The following is a 7,323-nucleotide window of genomic DNA, read 5'->3' on the forward strand; positions in this document are numbered from 1 at the left end:
ACCAGTGTTTTAAACTGTGCGTCTGAGAGTTTTGCTATTTCTTCATCGCTTAGATCTATAGGTTCTGGGGCTTTGAGATCTTCTTGCGACATTTTTGGTCTGTTCGTGCCCTTTAAGTGTGAGGAGCGGAGCCTTGGACTCCCAGGTCGCTGGTTTGTGACGCTGTATGTGGGGGCGTGGTCAGAGCGGGGAAATGTCGGCCCCCTCTGCTGTTTCTCACTGCGGGTGAGGATTAGCGCCTTAGGTGGTTCCCCTGGGCCGGGCCACTCAGAGTCGCTGGGTTATGACGCTGTATGTGGAGGTGGGGTCAGAGCAGGGAAATGGTGGCACCCTCCACTGCCGCCGCAGGACCCGCCGGGCCCCGGTCCAACCGCCCACTCCCTCGCCTGTCCACCCGCGCACAAATGCGCGACCACAGTCAACACGCAGTACCGCTCCTCTGCTGTCTCCCCCGCAGTCGCTTGCCTGGTCGCTCGCTCGGTGCCTCACTAGGTCCAACCCTGCGCCTGGATTCCGCGCGTCTGGATTCCACGCCTGAGCCCGTCTGACCGAGTCCTCCTGTGCAACCCCGCTTCACCAGCCGCTGGTTTCGCCCCTTACCGGTCAGGCTGAAGAATTTGTTGTTAACGGACTTCTGAAAAGTTCAATTTTCCGTGTTCTGGCTGTGTTTTCTGTTGCTAATATTTTGTTGTCTCTAAACTTGTGTGAGAAGGCACGGCACATCCACCTACGCCTCCATCTTGGCGGAAGTCCGCAGTCCAGGGCTTTTATCGCATCTTTGAAATTTGGCAATTAAGTCCCAGCGATCACTGGGCGTCTTGCTGTTTCCTCAGCTGTCCAGCCCAGATCTTACTCCCCACCTGCCGAGCTGCTCCTTTCTCAGGAACGTGGATGCTCTCCAGAATTCTCCGATATCCCTGTTTTTAACGGTGTGGCTTGTTGAATCAAAGCAGCTGCACTCAGTACAAGTTCAATGTCACTTCCTTGAAGAAGGAAGTCTTTCGGGGCTTGAGACACTGAGAAAGAACGCCTGACCTCATTCAAACTCTACAGATGTATTGTTTACCCAAGACTTTATGGATTTCAGCGAGAGAACCATCCTCCCGAATAAGACACTGCTGACGGAGAAGTGAGAGCTCATCTTGTGTCGGAAGCGCAGTGCGACGCCCTTGACAGTGCTCTTCCCCGTGACTGCGGACAGCGCCAGCGGCAGCCAGTCCCTTTTTGTCTCCCACCAGTTGTCAGCCCGGAGCCTCTACTTTCTCTTTCCCAGAAGACGAGCTCTACGTGGAGGTGACTGACGTCCCTCTGCAGGGTGCCCCTGGGGCCCTTCACCATAACCATGTGTCCCTGGCAGAGTGACGTCCACATTTTATGGGAAGTCCACCGTCTGACGGCTGAGAAGGATCGTCGTCCTCCCAGTAGATGTGGTCAAAAAAAAGTGAACCACTTTTTTTGAGGCAACTGCAGAATCACGGTAACAGAGCGAAATGCTCTGTCTTTCCAATATCGCTTGCTCCAGCCCGCTTTGGTCCCGCGGCCTCGGGGCTAATAGCTTCTGTTCAGTCCTGCGTAGACACATGCTAATCACCAGAGGGACCCTGCTTGGGGCCTGGGCTTTAGGCACCGTTTGTCGAAGATTGGGGGGGCCCTCCCGGCCGGACTCCCACCAACTAGCGGCTGTCCTCAGAGCCCCGCTGGTGCCCACTTGTGTGCTGGGCCCCATCCACTCTCGCCCCTCCTAGTTCCCCTTCCCTGGACGTAAAAGAAGCCTGAACGCTGTACCTTTTAAAGACGGACTTGAGGATTAGGTCACCCATCCTCTCCGTGGGCACCTTCTCGGTCAGTGAATCTTCCCTGACTCCAGACACTGATGTTTTGAGTTTTGCGCTATTTGAAGCGCTGGGTGCACAGACTTTGGATCAGTTAACATCTTGAGTTCTCACAAGTCTTAAAAAGGAAGTTTTCATTTTGACTTTATTTTATTTTCACCTAAGAGATACATTCTCAAGGGTCAAATTCAAAAGTTACAAAAGGGTCTATAGTGTGGAGTTTCAGCCATGTCCAGGGAAATGAGTCTGGCTTTTTTTTTTCTTCACTTAAAATGCTGTACAAACCAACTCAAATTCGGAAGCACACCCGTGGAGGCTGCTGTTTTTCAGATTCACTGTAACATTTGAAAACGTATCGCAGGCTATCTCAGGTCAGGCTCCCCGGAGCAAACGTTGAGTGCGCTCCGCATGCATGCGAGTGATTTACGAAGAATTAATGCGCTCTCTCAGAGACTAGGTCCCAGGGCGGGTGGCGGCAGCCCGATCCCCCAGGGGGCGCTGCAGAGTCAGCGGCACCGCAGGTTCCCCCCCCCCACTGTCCGCGAACCTAGACCAGACCTCCACATTCTCACACCCCCACCAGTCCTCGGTTTAGAGATGTGCATTCTCAGTCAATGCCTCCTCCAACAGCCTAAGGCTGGACCTCTAAGGAAAAGACAGGGGCCAGCTGTTGGAAGTAGGGGGTGGGGACGCACACACCAGTAAAAGGGGACCTGGGGGTCTGGGCAGAGTGTTACAGGTCCAAATAGCCGGTGAGAAAGAGAAGCCAAGTTTCAGTGTGACAAAATTTTTATCTAAAGCAGGTGAGTGTCCCCCACCCCTCGCCAGGACAATGGCAAAGCAGGATCGTAACAGGCTGGGGTAACAGAGTGATGAACACCCAGAGCCAGTGTCATTTGGGGGCAAAGAGGAAGGCTACAGAAACCCCAAATCTACCTGCGTAGTGCACGGCAATGATCCTGGCGGTCCCTGCCCCACTGCCCCTGAAGGGCGTCCTGGCTCCGAGGCAGGTGGGGTCACTCTGGCCCCGCACTGGCCGGTCAACCTGTCCAAGGAGCGTCCCAGACCCAGCAGCCCAGGGCTGGGCATGAGGAGTTACCAGGACAGGGCCTCTGTCCCCACCGGGATTCCACCAGCGTGTCCAACCGTCACACTGCCTGGGAGGAGGCACTGACGCCAAGCACAGGGAAAGGGAGACCCTGGACTCAGAGCCCCGCCCCCCACCCAGCCCCACGCACCCATGCCTCAGACCGAGGAGATCCAGCAACCCGCCCCATGCCAGCTAGCGAAGGCTGACAAGCAGGCGCTGGGAGCAGCCTGGAAAACGGAGGGTGGGGGGGTCGGGGGCAGAGGAAGCCTGCGTCCTTCAGCCTCAGGCAGCATGTCCAGGGGGGCAGATGTCCTGATGGCGCCAATTCCAGCCCCTAATGTAGGCCTTCGAGTTGTAGGCCCTTCACAAATGGCAAGTGTTGGAATGAAAGAGGCTCTGAACCCTCGGGTCTGGGACTCCTGTTCCCACAGGCTTCATGTTAAGCTCCATTGTCTTTTTCTTTCCCAAATCTCCAGCTCCTGGGGGTAGACCTCCACCCCAAGAGAATCTGAGACAGGGATGAGTCAGGACATTCCTGCCTGCGCCTCGCCCTGCCTGCCTGGGATCAGGATGAGCCACCACCCATTCCAAACATACTACTTACACCCTCTGACCGCCACCCTCACACTCATCACCCAGCTCTTCTTCCAAGGGTGGCGCCCAGCTTGCTGTTCCGCAGAGGCCCGTGCCTGCCCTGCGGCTTCCCCTCCACTTCGGCTCTCCCACAGAAGCACGCAACTGGTTATCCTGGCCCCTGGGAAGCACCTCCAGTTCTGGGGAGGCAGGTGAGTGACTAGTGGTTTCTGCTGCATATTTCTGGAAGGACTGGAGGCTGCTGTTTGCAATAAAGAACAAAGAGACAATCCACGATTAAGGCCAGGCATGAAACAGGAGTAACAGTGTCATGTAACAATGTCATAAAGTCCACGTGTGTTTGCTTGGCAGGAGGCAGACATTTCTCACACCAGAAATCCTGATTTAGAAAGAGCACTGCAACTTCTACAAAACCTCTGCTCTGAGCCTCCTAGCAGGCAAGGGGAAAAGTGATTTATGCTGCATTCATTATAAATAAAAGAAAGTATATCTTCTCAAAGACCCAAACTCTTAGCCAATTTTTCTAACCAGAGAGAGGCTTCACACACACACACACACACACACACACACACACACACACACACAGTGGAGGGAAAGAAGGAAAGCAAACTTGTTTCTGGGTTGGATGCCTTGGCTGTTCAACTCTTCTTAATTATCAGCTGGAGAGAGCATTGAATAAGCTGATGAGTAGCATTCATGGAAAGTTTTACATTGAGCACGGGTCTATGATCCAAAGGGTCACTGGTTCAATTCCCAGTCAAGGCACATGCCTGGGTTGGGGGCTAAGTCCTCAGTAGGGGGGCGTGAGAGGCAACCAGACAATGATGTTTCTCTTCCTCTCTTTCTCCTTCCCTTTCCCTCTCTCATAAAGAAATGAACATTTTTTTTTAAAGAGAAAGTTTTACAAAATCAACTGCAGAGCTTGCAAAAATGCAAAATGAAAACTATCTTCAGGCCTATCAAATTGGAATTTCTGGAGGGAGGGACCCAGGAATCTGCATCTTCCCCTGTATCTCCATGGAATTCTAGGCACCCTAAAACTGGCCGACTAAGAACTTCCTTCCACTTGGAAACCGCACTCCAAGTTGCACCTGGGGAGAGTAGTGCCCTTTCCCCCACTGCGGTGGCTCTGGGCGGCAGAAGGCCCCGCCCCCAGGACCACACCCGCTGTGATGAAATGAGACATTTGCCAGTCGAGTCAGCCCACATCACACTCCCCGCCCCCCACCCTGCCCACTCCCTGTGTTAGGCCGGGCCTGGGAGAAGCAGATGCCAAGAAGGGATCAGACGCAAAGGTGCTTTTGGGGGAAAGGGTGTGTGTGACAGTGACCTGAGGGCCCAGGAGGCTGCCAGATGAGCCTGGGCCCAGGCAGGGCCACCAGACTCAGCAAACAGTCAGCACGCCCAGGTAACTGAAGACAAATGACAAATAGTTTTTTAGCACAAACACGTGCCGTGCAACATTGGGGACATACATCTGCTAAGAATTATTTGTCGTTTGGCCCTGGCTGATGTAGCTCAGTGGATTGAGCACTGGCCTGTGAACCAAGGGGTTGCTGGTTTGATTCCTGGTCAGGGCGTGTGCCTGGGTTGCACGCCAGGTCCCCAGTGAAGGCAACCACATATCAGTGCTTCCCTCTCTTTCTCTCTCCCTTCCCCTCTCTCTAAAAATAAATAAATTAAATCCTTAAAAAAATTATTTGTTGTTTGTCTGAAATTCCCATTTAGCTGGACGTCCTGTATTTTATCCGGCAGCCCTAACTCTGAGGGAAGGAGGAGGGTAGGTTGAATGGGGGCATCCTACCTGCTGCGCTGTCTACTGCAGGCTCAGCAAAGCCATCGGGGAATCTGAGAGCCAAAGGGAGGGGCGTCCAAGGAGACCCCCACCTCCCAGAACTGGGCCGGCCTGAGCACCCCTTCTGTGCCCAGCACAGATGCGTCCGTGGGGAGCAGTGTGGTCTCAGCACACACGGGGGGGTGGGGCCAGATCCCAGGGCTGGGGCCCTTGGGCCCTCACGCACCCCCAGTCGGAAGTTCCTGGGCACCATGAAGCCGCCCACACCCCGGTGCAGAGCGTAGAGCAGCAGCTGCTGCTGTTGACATGTCTGCTGGTGGCGGCTCAACCTTCTAAAAACGAGGCCAAGAGAAAACCTCCCTGTCCCAGTCCCTGCCCCTGCTCCCTCCTGACAGGTACAGCGGAGAGAGAAAGCCGGTGATGTTTCTCTTCCGATGAAAGGCTGCGTGCGTGCTGAGTGGACCAGCCTGCGTCCCGGCTCCAGGCCTTCAGGGGACGGGTCTGCCGGGCAGGGACCCTCTGCCTCCACCCGGCGAAGACTCCCCCAGCTTCGCTCGGCGGGTGTAGCTGCACCGAGCCACCTTCCCACAAAGGTGAAGTCACGGGTGATTCCTGCTAGGAGGCTCAGGGCATCGAACCTCTCTCTGGGAAAGCGGAACCAAGATGCCAGGAGAAACAGAGAGGAAATTTGGAGGGCAGACCGGCCTGGGAAAGGGCGGGTGCAGCAACAGGTGGGGGAGAGACTCCTCCCTTGGGTAGCAGAATAACACAGGGTGGGGCTCCATCAGCCAGGGAGTCAAGGGCAGCCCCCCAAACACACCTGGGGGGAAGATGAGGAACAGCAGTATAGCACCGTGGTGGTTGTAAAACATATCCCTAAATTCTTTGCTATTTCTCCCTTTAAAGGTACTGCCCAACTCCCTTAAGTGTGGGTGTAATTAGTGACTTGCTCCTCACAAAACGATGCGGCAGAAGTGACAGGGTGATGCCCAAGACTGGGGCACGACAGGCACTCTGGCTTGCTCCCTGCTTTCCGTCTTGGGCTGCTTGCCCTGGAGGGCCAGCTGCCCTACGGGGAGATACTCAAGCAACCGTGCGAGAAGCCCACCGGTAAGGAACCGAGGCCGCCAGTCGCCAGCGGTGGGAGCGCGCTGCTCGGATCCTCCAGCCCCAGTCGAGCCTTGGAGTGAACTGCAGCCTTCAGATAACCTCACGAGGAACCCTGAGCTGGAACCGCCCAGCTGAGCTGCCCCCAGCCTCCTGACCCCCAGAAACCGCGAGATCATGAATGTCGTTTGGAGCCACTAAGATTTGGGGTGACCAGCTTCACAGCCATAGACGACGGCCAGATGCCCTGCAACCACAGGCTCCGGCTCGGCTCAGCAGCTCTGGGCCCTTGGACGGGCACCTCACCCCTCTGAGCACCGTTCCCTCTGGCTGACTCCACGTAGCAGAGAGAAGCGACCACTTGGTCCTCAGACCCCAGAGAGACCTCCAGCCAGGAGCCAGACCCTTCCACGCACCTTCTCTCTGATACCTGACGAAAGCTTTTAAGCTTGAGAGTCAAGATGTTGTCAGCTGTATTCTTTGTCGAGGCAACGGGTCCTGGTCCCAGCGGCCAAAGGCCCATAGAGTACAAGTGAGGAAGTTCAAGATCACACAGCTCTCCAGTCCTTTCACCAGCTCTGTGCATCCTTATCCCAGCTTCTGTGGGCCTTGCTCCTTAGGGCTGACCCCCTGCAGGTCTGGTCCTGGAGCCCCCTCATCCTTACAGAGGAGGGAGGACCTGGGAACCTCACAGCCCTGTCCCCAACCCCAGTAGCCTGTGGCCAATAACCACTGGTGCAGGACAAGCACCAGCCAGCGCCTTTGCCTCGTGTGGGGACTAGCCGGGGGCTCCCCACAGGATCAGGCCCAGACTGCCACTCACTGAACTCTGCCCCTCGGAGGGGTTCTTCCACTTCCCTCATCCACTTTCCCTACTCCCTTATGAGGTCCCCCTGAGAACACCC

The sequence above is a fragment of the Artibeus jamaicensis genome, unplaced genomic scaffold, assembly GCF_021234435.1.
Source record: "Artibeus jamaicensis isolate MK-2021 breed Jamaican fruit bat unplaced genomic scaffold, CSHL_Jam_final contig_519, whole genome shotgun sequence".
NCBI classification, from domain to species: domain Eukaryota; kingdom Metazoa; phylum Chordata; class Mammalia; order Chiroptera; family Phyllostomidae; genus Artibeus; species Artibeus jamaicensis.